Raw genomic sequence first — 14,420 nt, forward strand, 5'->3', positions numbered from 1 at the left:
GGGAATATGTGAAGGGGTTGGTAGGGAGCAGAGGCACACAAGACCGTGCCTCTGTTCAGCACCCTTGATCACCTGTTGGTCCCAACACCGATTTGTTCCTGTCACAAAGAAACCCATGCAGGAGTGGCTCGATCAGGGCAGCAGGGTGTCCCCCCCCCCGCCTCCCCCGCGCCCCCCGTTCCTGGGTGCAGCTGGGCTCAGAACAGTGCATCAGACCCTGCACACAGACAGGGGCAAGGCATGTTGGGATTTGCCATCAAGAATTGATAAAAGCAATCTTAGGAAACGTTTGGCCTAGATGGTGCATCTAGCGCTCCCTCTGAGAAGTGTTGGCTGGGAGAGAGCTCTCTGGACCCATGGCCGGGACGGGGTCTTTCCCTCCGGCATCCTGCTCTGTCTTCGGCTGTTTTTGAATCCTTCACAGGGTGCCATGTGCCAGCCTGGGCAGGTGGCTTTGGACCACAGCTCATTAGCAGCCAGCGCTTCCCTGAGGGTTAGCTATGAGGAGGCAGAGCCACAGGACAAATCCTACCCTGCCTATTCTCACACCTCCAGGAGCACAGGGCTTGGGCTCAGCTCACACACCTGGCCACCAGCCCCTGCGGAGCCTGGCTGGAACTGGAAGTGAGACAGTCCCTGCCTTCTTCCACCCCTACCTTGGTTTCCCCCATGACACCCACCTCTTGGTGGCCTCTGTGGTGTGCAGGCGACTTTCTCTTGAGCATCCATCTTTGCCTTGGTGGAAAGAATTTAGCCAAACCCACGAGAGCCCTTGCTGTCTTAGTGACACCCCAATCTGCCACAGCTGACTCCCGGGACCCCGTTCTTAAGAGGACAAGCTCGGGTCTTTGGGGGAGGGGGTGTTAGGACACACACCATACCTGTGTGTATATATATGTGGAAGCCCTGGTGATTGCTGTGTTGGTCTTGGATGCCTGCGGTGACACACGAGTGCACAGCATGGGCACTGGAGAGGACTTGCTTAGACCTTACTGCAAAGCAAAACTTATTATCTGAAGATGGATCCATTTCTGTGGCTTGTGTTTGCAGGTCCCCCCCAGATGGCTAATTACCATAGAAAGATGTGTGCAAGCTCTGGCTTTCCCCCCTCCCCCTCCCTCTTCCTGCCCGGCTGTGGTGTTCTGCCTCCGCCATAATGGCTCTGATGGGCTGACGAGCTTATGACCTCTTACAGCAAGCAGAAGGCCCGGATCTGAAGACAGGAAGGTCATTGTGGAGACAAACGTGCACATGTCCGAGCCAGCAGGAAGAAAGGAAATAGAAAACAAAATAAACAGGCCTGTGTGTGTGTGTGTGTGTGTGTGTGTGTGTGTGTGTGTGTGTGTTGTGGGGGGAGGTGGGACCCACACATAATTACACAAAACAAACAGCATAAATGCCCTGGAAATCTAGTTACAGCAAAATTAAGCAAGGTTCCTGCAAGCATTAATGTTCATGTCCTCCACCGATGGTCTGTTAGTGTCATTCCCTGGCTTTGATTTATGGAGGAGCAAGACCTGGAGTCACCACTTCCATGCTCCACAAATCCCATTAAGGCTGGAATGGGGCACAGGGTGGGGGTGGGGGTCTGGCAGGGTCAAAGGCCAGCAGCTCAGGCCTGTGTGGGACCTTCCCTCCCTTCCTCCCTCCCTCCCTCCCTCCCTCCCTCCCTCCCTCCCTCCCTCCCTCCCTCCCTCCCTCCCTCCCTTCCTCCGTCTTCCTTCCTTCCTTTCCCTTTCCTTCCTCCCTTTTCTTCTTTCCCAGATGTAAAATTCTATGTGCTCATTGTAACTCTGAAACAATGTGGAGGAGCACAATGACCCCCTTCTGCCATCTCTGTTTCAGGGACTTATAAAGACTTGTGTGGAGGGAGGCCGCTCTGCTCTGTTTTGCTGTGGGCCGGGCCCTGAGAGCCCAAGCATGAAAGGCCCGGCCCTGGCTGGTGCCATTGGAAAGAGGCAGAACCTTTCAGAGGCGGGCCTTAGTGATGGTCCTTGGGTCCCGGCACCTGCTGTGAACAGGGTGGCAGATCGTCACCTCTGCAGGTTCCTCCTGCCTGCATCTCACCCGCTTCCTGCTGCATCCTGCATACTTCCCACCCGATTCCTGTCCACTTCCTGCCTGCTTCCTGCCCACTTCCTGCCCACTTCCTGCCACGATGTACCCCAAGTGATGAGGTGACCCACCTCACATGGGAACTCCAGAACTGTGAGCGGGGAGAAACCTTTTATCTTTGTAAACAAGCCAGCTGACTTGAGTATTTATTACAGCAATGTGACACTGACTAATGAGAGCTCTGATCTATGCCAGACGATGTTGGCGGCCGTCACAAATCCCAGCTCATTTCCTCGAGAGAACAATTCCAGGTGGGCACTCATAGTGTCCCTTCTGCACACGTGGGAACACAGGAGGTCAGTGAGCACCAGCGGCCTGGCAGCCCGAGAAGGAAGCCCAGCCAGTCACGGGCTCTTGAGCGCTCAGCTGAGACAGGGGCCATGGAACCTCTACAGTCAGGCCCATCTCCCATCCACAGCCAGGAACGATGGGTGGCCACAATGGGACAATCACTGTGCCTGAGAGTGGGAAGATGGGGGAGCCAAGTCTATAGGAGGAGACAGTGGTCCAGGGCCCTGGGCTGCCCCTCCCAGTTCTCCCGAGCGCCCCAGGGCTGGCAGGCTGTGTGAGAGGAGCAAGGGTGCCCAGGGTCCCCCAGATCCAGATGGAATGAAGAAGATGACAAGAAGTCCATGGATCTGCCCTCGTGCCCCAGGCTGCCCGGAGCCGGCCTGGGCTGGAAAACTGAGTTGTGAAGATCACAAAGAACTGGGACAAACCTTCAATCCTCAGGGCATTTGCAAAGGGCCAGACAACATGGGCAGTGTGGGTAGAGAGAGAAGCATGGTTTGACGAGGAGGGCCCAGTCATTCCCACCAAAGCGACCCTGAAGGCCACTGGGCCTCCCGAGACTGGTCTCAGGAATGAAAAGCCAAACAAGAACCGAACTAGACATCTGTCTCTGGTTATTACCACCACCAGTCCCCACAGCTACCTCTCACTGACCATTCAATTGCATGCTGTCTGGGGACAGGAGTGAGCCTCTGTTTAGCCTTTATCAATTGACTTCTCTTTGCAAAGATTACTTGTAAATACAGGGCCCCAAGGTGCAGGGTTTGAGGATTGTTGCCTCTCACCAGTTGAAATGTAGAACACAACAAACCATCCACAACCCTTGTACACTTAGCTCCCAGTTTCTAGGAATCAGCTCTGCGGCTGTATAAGTCTGCCCAGCCTGACCAGCTCTAGGCCCAGTCCACCCAACCCTGGGCTGTCAGCTACGCTCCATCTGCGCAGGCATGGCCTTGGGGGGTCAGCTACGCTCACCTGTGCAGAACATCTGGAAAAAATGGTGCCTGGCTCGTCACATCCACTAGGGGTGGACAATCGGTGTCCTGGCTGTCTGTTCCGTCAGCCTGGGCCTGAGGGCCAGGGATGGGGGGGTGATGACGTCCAGGAATCCCTATTCGTAGGGCAGATGGTCCTATGATCTGAAAGTTCTATTCTGAGACCAGCTGTGTGTGTGTGTGTGTGTGTGTGTGTGTGTGTGTGTGTGTGTGAGAGAGAGAGAGAGAGAGAGAGAGAGAGAGAGAGAGAATTCAGCACATGGCACATCTGTCATTCTCCTGGTCTCGAATGTCCTCAGGCAATGCTCAGCTGGCATTCGGCAACGCGTCGGGCCCAAGATGACACAGCGCATTGAAAGGTAGGCATTAAAGACCTCTGATGGCATCAGAGGAGGCAACGAGCCTCCTGCTACGGGGAAGGAAAATGAAAAAAGTGTGAACGTTAAGATCAAACACCAGCGGCTACACAAGCCCAGCCCGGAAAGGGTCGGGCAGCCGCCCCTCGGGGAAGAGGTGGCAGGATCAGGGCTCCAAAGAATGAACATGACTGAGCTTCAAAACAAACAGATGGATGGATCACAGCCTAATTGAGATGCTACTTTGGGATGACTGCCAGGAAGGCTTTGAGCTTTCTTCTAGAGGATGTTCATAGCTCTGCCGGAATATAAATAGACCCCACTGAGACTGAAATCTGGAAGGGAACAGAAAGACAGTGGTGGCCAATTCGCTACTCTCCGTGCAGAAATCAGAGTCCCAGGAACTCCACTGATTTGTGTAATGTGGCACAACAGCAGCAGAAAGTGAGTCAACATTTCTTTCACTTATTCTTTCCTCCTTCTTGTCCTCCTGCTTTTCCTCCAGATCCCGTTCCTTCTCCTCCCCGTTTCCTTCTCTTTCTTATCTTTCTCTTCCTCTTCTTCCTCCTCTTGTTTCTCCTCCTTTCTTCTTTTCTTCCTTGCTCTTCTTTTCGTGGTGGACTGAGATTTGAACTCAGGGTCTTGAGTTTGCTTCACAGGATCCTTGTGAAGAAGAAAGATAATTGCTGGGAGCCAGTTCCTTCCTCCTGTAATCCTAACATGCAGAGAAGCCTGAGGTCCGGAGGGTCATGAATCAAGGCCAGCCCAGGCAGCAAAGTTCTCTGCTGGGCTGAGGAAGTTTGAACCTGGGTCTGTATAGCTCTAAAGTATCTCACTAAAAATATATAATGTTCATGTTAAATATTGCATAGCGTTCTGTGTCGTAAACAAATAGCAAAACCCCATTTCAGGCTAGCCACAGGTGTGCTGGCTGTGCGTGTGGGTCCTTGTCTCCCAGAGCCCTTCCTCTTCTCTTCCTCAGTTGCTGGAAGCTCGTCCATGCCATCAGTTGAAAGCCTCATCAGGTGTGGGACTGGCGGTGGCATCGCAATGAGCAGCAGGCAGGCCCCATGTGCGCGGTCTGGGATCGTGAGCTGCTGGCCCCATGTGCCAGGTCAGATGATCGTGAACTGGCTGTCCACTCTGGCCACTGCCCTTTCTGCTGAGATGACTTCTGTGGTAGAGGAAGTTAGAGCTGTCTGCACCCACACAGGTGAGCCCTTGTCACCTTGTCTTTTCCTGACCTCTGGGATTTGCACGAAGCTTATGTCAGAACATGAGCTGAGTGGAGAGGACATTACTTATGAGCCACGGTGTTTACGGGTTGTCCTGTGGCTGTGAGCACTGCAGAGCCCTGGGATGGATAGTGTGTGTGTGTGTGGGGGGGGGGATGGACACACACACACACGAACCCAAGCCAGAGTTCTGGATACAGGGGGCCCCCGGGGCAGTGGGGTGTCCTCGGCAAACTTTGTATGAATAGAAAACACAAAACCAAAGCCACACACAAGCATGGAAAAGGAAACGGCCCCCTTGCATTTGGAGCCGTGGAGGCTCAGTGGCTCAGAGGCCGCTGAGGCGGAGAGGAGAGCGATGGGTAGTAAGCTGGGAGGCTGACAGACAGGAGAGTTCCGCAAACCTGGGACAAAGGGGGAAAGGGGCTGCTGGAGCAGGGGGACTAGGGCGGTAGTGATGGCAGTTGTGACCACTCATGTCCCGTGGGCTTCCAGCCCCCCATAACCGAGCTCCTCCTCCCTCCCCCCAGGCTGGGTACCCCCCCTTAGTGTGAGATCTCCCCAGATCTGAAACCTTTTCATCATGGACATGACTCCCCACCTGAAAAATTGCACACCCGGCTCCCAGTGACAGGTCCCAGGGACGGGAGAAACACGTTCCCAAATCACCTCCTTCATCCTTGGTCGATGGTGCGTGTGAAACACACGCGGATTTCACGTGTAGACATACATCCCTTCCCCAAATTCTAAACCCTGCAACTCGGGGACCACGGCTGGCCTGGTCCCATGTGTACCGGACCTGTGTGAGAGCATCTGGAAGGTTCCATGACCTTCCCAGGGACCTCTCCCAGCTTCCTGGAGAGCTCTTCTGCCTGTGCACTGTGCACTGTGCTCTTGGCCGTCGCCAAGAGCTTCGTGTTCTTAGAATAAACAACACCAACAGACCCAAAGGCCGGACCACGGGTCTCGTGTGGAGGTTAATCACAGGAGGGCCTGTCCAGGGTCAGACAGGTAAGTGTGCACACACACAGGCTGACATGTAGGATCCCTCGCAACTACTCACAGTTTAACAAGTGCCCCTGGGAAGGAGTGAGGGAGGATGTGTGTGTGTGGGTGAACAGAGGAGGGGGCAGGGAGGGAGGACACGGTCACTGTCCTCCACATCCATGTGTGAAAATGGGCCCTGTGACTTGAGGGAGGGGCGGGTCTGGGAGCCACGGAGAGATCGGGTGACTCGGATTAAGGTGTGTCGTTCTCATACACCCACATGCTGAACTGAAGCCCTTTGTACAACTTCTCAAAAATAAAATTACTGTTTAAAAAAAAAACACACCCCACAGTTGTTCACCATCACCCACCAAATATTGCTTCATTAACTCCAAGATGGTAATTAACTCCATGTCAGCCTTCTGGCTCCGGGCAAATATCTCTAATTCCTTTATCTTTCCTCCTCCTAGTCTGCATCCATCTAACCGTTAATCACGCGCCTTGGCCTCTCCCCACCATCAGAGGAAGGAGAAGAAACCCTTTAAATAGAAGCTAGTCACGTGTGGCCTCCGCTAAGCCGTTTACAGACGCCCTGACCTTCAACGAAGCCAGACACGCGCAGGCTGCACTGGCGCAGGTGTGTGTGTGTGTGTGTGTGCTCGCGCACACGCAGGCGCGAGTGTGTGTGGTGTACCCATTCGTAAAGGTGGGTTAATGGTCTAGGTCAGCAGGCACAGGAGGAAATGACTGACTTAGCAGTGAGTACACCTCGATCATTTCACATTACAAATCTCACACCCCTGCCCCGCGTCACCTTGAAGGATGGGTTTCATTCATTCCCCTCTAAGGCTGAGGACGGTTGCTCACTCTGTCAGGATGCCTGAGGCACACACCAGTCCAGATGCAGTTTTTATGGCCCGTGACAGCAGGAAACAAGCAAACCCGGGAGGAGGGTGAAGGGAGGCTGGCCTCCCTCTCCCTGCCTGGCGGGCTTTGTCCAGAGGGGAGAAATGGACGCTGTCACTAGGAGAGGGCTGGCCTGGTGCCTGAGGCGGGGGGCAGGGGGAGATGTTTGGTCCTCTTTAGGGAACAGAAAGAGGCGAGTCACCCATGGGCCCGCAGAGGTCTCCACCCTGCTGACTGCATGTGGCAGGACGGCTGAGTCGCAAAGGCTGCCCGGGCCCCAACCACCCTCACATCATCTTGAGGCTGACAAGATTACTTATTCCTCTTATCTGGGCTTTGTGAAGTAATTACCACGGAAATGATTAGGATAATGCAATATGGGTGACTTTAAGGCATGACGCATTGTGGTTGGCATTCTTAGTTTGTTGTCATAGTTACACATCTAGGCTTGGGACTCAGTTCCCCCCTCCCCCACCCTCCGTCCTCCCCCTCCCCCCCCACTGAGTGAGGACCTGGGTTGGCCAGACCATGGTCTGTCCATCCCAGGGCTTTGGAGCTACGGTCGAGCCACGGCTGGGAGTCTCCTCCCATGCCCAGCCTGGGGCTGCAGTGTCCACTACAGGGTCTGGGCGTCCATCCTCCTCTGGGCCTCTCAGTGGGGAAGAGCCAGCCATCACTGCCTCCCTTAGACGCCAAAGAAAGACGGCCCGGCCCTGCGGCACTCCGTCCCAAGCCAAGAGACAAATGCCAGTTCCTGTCTTCCATGAAATATTGAAGAAGACATTAGCCACAGCAGTGGCCGGAAGGCGGACCTCATGGGAGACAAGAGAATGTTCTAGAGAGGGGCTTTCTATTTCCTGGGAAGGACAAGATGGTTTTCCATCACCACCACCACCACCACCTCTGTTCTCGACCCGTCTTTTAAAGAATGAGCCAAGATAGAGCGGGCATTGTGGAGAAAATGAAAAACACAAAACAAGAACAGAAAGAAAAGAAACGAAAAATAAAAAAGAAAACGAGTGAGGACTCCATGTTGAAATAGCAGAACTCAACATCAAAAGGCTGGGGGGACTTCGTGGTAGGGGGGCTTCATGGTAGAACGCATGAGGCCCTGGGTTTGGCTCCTTGGTACCATATAAACAAAAATTAAATAAAACTAAAAAAAGAAAGCTCACTAAAAAAAAAAAGGCCTGGAAACAGCAGGGTTCAAAAGTAAACATGTTAAATGATTAAACAACAACAAAAAGATCGTTCTGGTAATCTTGGTGGTAAGTATCCTATTTAGTAGCATCAAGATATATAAAAATATGGCTATTATAAAGAGGAAGAAGAAGTCCAGGTGTTGTGGCTCATGTCTAGAACCCCAACCACTCAGGAGGCACAGACTGGGAGGATGGAAGTTCAAGGCTGGTAGAGCGCCTGCCACCTAAGCGTGAGGCCCTGAATCCAAATCCAGTACTGCCAAAAAAAGAGAGAAGGGGCTGGGGATATGGCCTAGTGGCAAGAGTGCCTGCCTCGGATACACGAGGCCCTGGGTTCAATTCCCCAGCACCACATATACAGAAAATGGCCAGAAGTGGTGCTGTGGCTCAAGTGGCAGAGTGCTAGCCTTGAGCGGGAAGAAGCCAGGGACAGTGCTCAGGCCCTGAGTCCAAGGCCCAGGACTGGCCAAAAAAAAAAAAAAAAAAAAAGAGAGAGAGAAAGACATACCAGAAAAAGAATAAGACTCAGAAAAGTCAGCATTCTTTTTGTTTTGATAAATGTTCATATAGTGAAATAAGACTGGATTAATTCATATCAATCTCTACATCTACTGCTTCTTTAAACTTTTCTTTTGATCTGGAGAATTTGTTTTTTCTTATCATGAAGGAGTCGGCCACATACGAGGCCTTGAGGAAAACTTAATAAACCTCAGCGCACCGAAATTGTGGGTTTCATATTTGCTGATCACAAAGCAAAATAATAATGATAATTATAAATGCTTAAAATACCCACTTGCTTAGACATTAAAACAAAAACTGTAATACGTTTTTGAGTCACTGGGGAAATCAGAATCGTAATTATAGGCTGTTGGGAAAAATAATGACAATCAAACAAGGCCAGTCAACTCTTCCGGAACGCAGTGGAAGGAGAAGTAGAGAGAAATGCACGCCTGTGGATACTGAAGACTTTTTTTTTTACCCAATAAAGAGTGTAAACAAATACAACTTCAGCCCTGGTGGGTGTCTGGGGTGACAGGTGGAGTAGGGTGGGGGGTGGGCGGTGGGGAAGGAGCGGGGAGTAACTGGCCAGGCCAGTCTGCAGAGATGGGTATGGGTGGGCCGGGAATGCAGGCTGCTAGTGTAAGGTACCCCCTCTGCCATGTCTCCCCACGGGCTGCCCCCTTCCCACCCCACACCCATCTCGTTATTCCTGTCTCCCTCAGTGGCATGGGAAAGTCGTAGAGAACGAGAAGACGAGTCCAGCGTGGCTCTGGGCTCTGAGGAGAAGGGTCACAGCCGCCTCTCGGGGGCGTGGAGCGGCTCCCATGCGTTCCCCAGGCCTGCTGGTGAGGCTCTCTCTGCATGAGCCCCTTAGACGTGGACTCCGGAGGGCAGAGCCTCACACCCGCCCTGCTGCCCCTCACGTCTCATTACTGGGGGTCCACTTCAGTACCATTTCAGAAGGGGCCGAACCCTAATACCCCCTTCCTGGATGTGGCCCATGAGCCAGCTGTCGGAGGGGGGCATCTGATCTAACAGCCCAGTGTGCAGAGATAGATTCTCATTCTAGAAGGACCTAGAATGATACTTGGCAGTGCCACTGTGAGGCACCATTCACGAAGCGGGGGGGGAAGGAGGTACCCAGAGAATCAGTGATGCCACTGTCCTTAATAACGGAGCTCAGGGAGGTGGCTGGATATCAGGCAAACACCTTGTGCTGAGAGCCGGAATCTGGGAGCACTAGGGCAGTGGCTGGAAACCTCTGTGATGTTAGCCATGTGTTTCCCATCGAGGGGAGGGCATGGGGAGGGGGGGGGCTTCCTGATTTTGTCTGGGAATAGACTGTTAAGCAAAGAAGGCAGGGAGGACCCGGAGAAACCCAGTAGTGCCCATGTGCCCCACGGGATCTAGGCAGATACAAATCGACACTGCCACGCCTGCCAACACAGGCAGAAAGGAGGAGAGGAGAATGAGATTGTGAGGATCACCACTGGAGGCCAGCCCAGGCAGAAACATTCATGAGATCCCTCCTCATCTCATAGCTGGGCACAATGGTGGACACTTTTATCTCAAGCTACGCAGGAGGCTGAAATCCAGAAGATCTTGTTTCAAAGCTAGCCTGGGCACTAATGTCCCAGCAGTACAGCAGTACATCTCCAAACCAACCAGCTCAAAGCAGTTGCTGGAGGCATGGGTCAGGTGGAAGGATGACAGCCAAGAAAGTCAGCCAAGCAAGCTCCAGGCCCTGGGTTCAAACGCAGTACCACTGAGTCAACAGGAAGTAAACTGCAGGATTCTGGGACAGCTCCTCTATCGGCCGCCAAGTTTCTTGTTAGCCAGTGATGTCCATGTCTGCAGATGACAATAGGACTCAGCCCAGGGCTATGGATTGAAACTGTCTAAAACTCAGGCTGTAATTTCATCACCACACTGGTGGTAACGGGAGACTTCAGACGTTTTCTCTTTGGCTTGGTTTCTAGAACATTCTTCTGGATGCTCTAAAATACACTAGCATTGCAGAAAACCCCCTACAATGTTTTCCCAGCCAGGTCCTGGAGGTGAGGAAGGAAAGGGAACAGGGAAGGTGTCCGCCCAACCAAGCCACACTGCCATCTCAGGGTCGCGGAACATTCTAGACATGCTTCTGTGTCTCACGGGCTCCAGACAAACCACCAAGGGAAGAAATGGTCTCTGGGATGTGAATCTTTTCCATCTTTCCAGATGCATTGTTGAGATCTGACTGCCCATGGCAGAGACTGAGGGGTGGGATTTCTTTGGGAATCAGAAGGCCCCCCTCTGGGGGTCTGAGTGAGAAGAGGGCTCTTACCAGACTCATTAGAAGACACAGATGTTAGATATATCCTCCCAGAAGGCTTCCCCATGGTCTGCATCCTCCCAACTCTAGAGGCCAGAAATCAATAAAGAATTTTCCATGGGGGACTCCCACGTGGTCAGCGGGTGGAATCAGGTCCAGAGGGGTGGCTCCAATGAGTGGCCTGCATGTTTTCGAGCTCTTCAGATCCCTGTGATCATTGAACCCTGAGCTCTTTCCAGTCAATGGCAGCATCCCCCCAGGGTGAAGCAGGGCCCGAGGCCAAGCCCACAGCCGGGCACCACCAAAGATGATGACAGCTGTGACGAAGGAGAAGTGTATTGTGGGATGATGACAGACATGATGAAGGAGCAGTGCACTGTGGGATGACAGTGTGAAGGAGAAGTGCATTGTGGGATGATGAAAGCTGTGATGAATTAGTACATTGTGGGATGATGCCATGAGGAAGGAGAAGTGGATTGTGGAACAATGACAGATGTGAAGGAGCAGTGCACTGTGGGGTGATGATGGTGTGAAGGAGCAGTGCACTGTGGGATGGTGATGGTGTGAAGGAGAAGTGCACTGTGGGATGATGAAAGCTGTGATGAGGAAGTACACTGTAGGATGATGACAGGACTGAAGAGGGAGAAGTGCATCACGGGAAGGGAGGCTGGAGACAAGGCCTGGAGCAGGGCATTGAAGGAGTTCTTGCTGGGAAGACACTGTCAGCGCATCCTTCAGGGCAGTGGCCTCACCTCTGCTCCCATTGAACGCACTTGCTCTTCCTGAGCACGTCCCAGAGCCGTGTGGCAGGGCTCCAACTCGGACCCTGTTGCAGGACAGTACCCTTCTGGTGGTCCAAGAGCATCTGCCATGATCGATTCCTTCCCTTCAGCCAAAGTCCCCTTTGTGATTCACAGATGTCCCCCGCTAATAATAGTAAGCAAGCACTCTACCATTTTAACTACAACCCCAGGCCTATTATGTTATCATTATTAATTATTAACATTATTAGTTTTGAGATAGGATATCAATGTTAATTTTGTCCAGGCTGGTCTCAACCTTGTGATCATCCTGTCTCTAAGTCCCGAGATGGGATTACGGGTGTGCACCACCATGCCAAACCAAGGCTCTTCTTCTTAAAGGCCAAGGCAGCCCGTCTTGCAGACTCTACTGCAGAGGGCACCCAGTCACTCCTTTACTAAGTGCTTCACTACTAAGAACAAAAAAATAAATGAAAAATAAAAACAACTTGAGTCCCAGCATACTCCGTTGGAATTATCCTGGAGGTCATCTTAGCCTACTTAAAGCCATCTCATTCTGTCCCCTGCCTTGCCCATCTGGGCGCATGTCAGCCCATTTCAGTCTTGAGTTTTCTCTCTTTCAACTCCTGTCTTGTTACTTTGGGCAAATGTTTGCTGAGATCTGAAAGGCCCAGGCTGAAACTGTTGGGCTGTCCTCAAAAGTATGACTCAGCCTTTGTCCAAATGTTCCACAGTTTTAGACTCAGCCCCATCAGCTGTCCACACAATCCACTGGCGGGGCCCCTGCCCCATGTGCCTGCCCCAGGACACGCGTCAGGGTGACGGTCCATCAACAGGGAATTCTGTAAACTGCAGCCAAGCCCTGAACAAATCTCTGACCTGGAAAATGAGACTCCTACCCCAGCTGGGTGACGGGCCTGCAGCCTTGCAGTGGAGCTGCTTTCTACAAACCAGTGCAAGACAAAAAGCCCTGCACCCCCACCCCACCTGGGCCTTGGCCTAAAAACCTGGCTGGCTTCAGATCAACTGGCTAATTACTTGTGCTGTAATGATCAACCTGCCTAATTTATCACTCCTTTGAACATTTAATTACCCAGCAGTGCAAGACAATTAGGTTCGGAATTAGGATAAATTAAACTGCTAGCTTAGCAACTCTAAGGACATGGAAACTATCACCAATGCCATCCGCAAAAGATCTGACAGAGAGCCATGCAGCGGCCCCAGCCCCATCAGCCCAGACATCTCGGGGAGCCAGTGTGGGACTGAAGGAGGGAGAAGGGGTGTCAATCTTGAGAGAACAAAGTGAGGTTCAGAGTCTTATTTCTGGCTACAGAACCTCACAGAGCTTGTGTTGATAGACACGTTATTCTGAGATCTGCTCCAAGTGGAACTTTGCATTCAGGAGGGCTGTCTTCAGGGTCAGTGCTTCGCGGGTCTGGACTGACATTTGTAACGAAGCAAATTACCCAGTGTGGAAAAGTGCCTGGCTTGCATGGTGAAGGAGCCAATCAGCTGGGCTTGCCTCCCAAGGCTCTTGGCAGGCTCACCCCAAGGGCTGCGCGCTCCACTGCCACATCTGAGGTTCTGTTTATTTGGGTAGGCTTCTAGGAAGACAACCAACACAGCCCTTTCATACGTGGATTTTGGTCTCTATCTTTCTTCCTTCCTTTCCCTTCCCCTTCCTTTCTTTCCTTCCAACCTCCCTCCCTCCCTCCCTCCCTCCCTCCCTCCCTCCCTCCCTCCCTTCCTCCCTCCCTTCCTCCTTCCCTCCCTCCCTTCCTCCCTCCCTCCCTTCTTCCCTCCCTCCCTTCTTCCCTCTCTCCCTTCTTCCCTCTCTCCCTTCCTCTCTCTTTCTCTCTTTCCTTCCTTTTTTCTGTGGGCTTGAACTCAGTGCCTGGGCACTGTTTCTGAGTTCTTTTGTTCAAGGCTGGCTCTCTACCACTTTGAGTGACAGCTCCACTGTGCTTTTCTGGTGGTTAGTTGGAGATAAGAGTCTCACAGACTTTCCAGTCCCAGGATCCCCTTGAACAGGGATCCTCAGATCTCAGCCTCCCGAGTAGCTAGGATTACAGGCATGCCAGCTTCTATTTCTTTTTGGGTTTATCTAGCTGTAGAGTAAAATTAGTATTTTCTGCCCTACCTCCTCATACAATAGGTTGGAAGGCAAGTCTCCCGGCTGTTACAGGCAGAGGAGCAGAGGCGCACCCTCTGGGCCTCAGCCACTTGAGAAGTTGGGAGCTTTGTCAGCCAGTAGAGATCTAGTTTTAGAGAATTGTTCAAGGATCACCAGCAAGCTCAGAGGCAGAGGGCATCAGGCCTCGGCACTGCCTTCAAATCTTTGCTGGCATGCATTGCATTGATGTGCTTGCTCTGCTTGGTGTTTCTGAATGACATCACATCCTTGCCATTGAAGCAGAAGGAAGAAGTTCCTTAGCCTTTCTCTCTATGCGTATTAGCCGAATACTAGCTGGATCTGTTCAAATTAGAGAGGAGATGGCAGAGCCTGGTTACCATGAGAACAACAGCATTTCTCTGGCTGCAAAAATTATGAACTCAAAGAGCAGGCATCTTAAACTCAGCTTGTTATTTAACTACTGTTCCAGGGGCTTGCTTGGGCTTAGAGTGAACTCCATTAATCACCAGCTGAAGGAAGTAAGTTCTAGGCTGTGGGAGACAGAGCGGCCGCGCCTGCTTGCCTTCCTGTCGGCAGAGGCGAGCTCCAGCAATTCATTTGCAGCAATTCATTTTGCTGCAAGG

Source organism: Perognathus longimembris, chromosome 1 (genome assembly GCF_023159225.1).
Source record: "Perognathus longimembris pacificus isolate PPM17 chromosome 1, ASM2315922v1, whole genome shotgun sequence".
NCBI classification, from domain to species: Eukaryota; Metazoa; Chordata; class Mammalia; order Rodentia; family Heteromyidae; genus Perognathus; species Perognathus longimembris.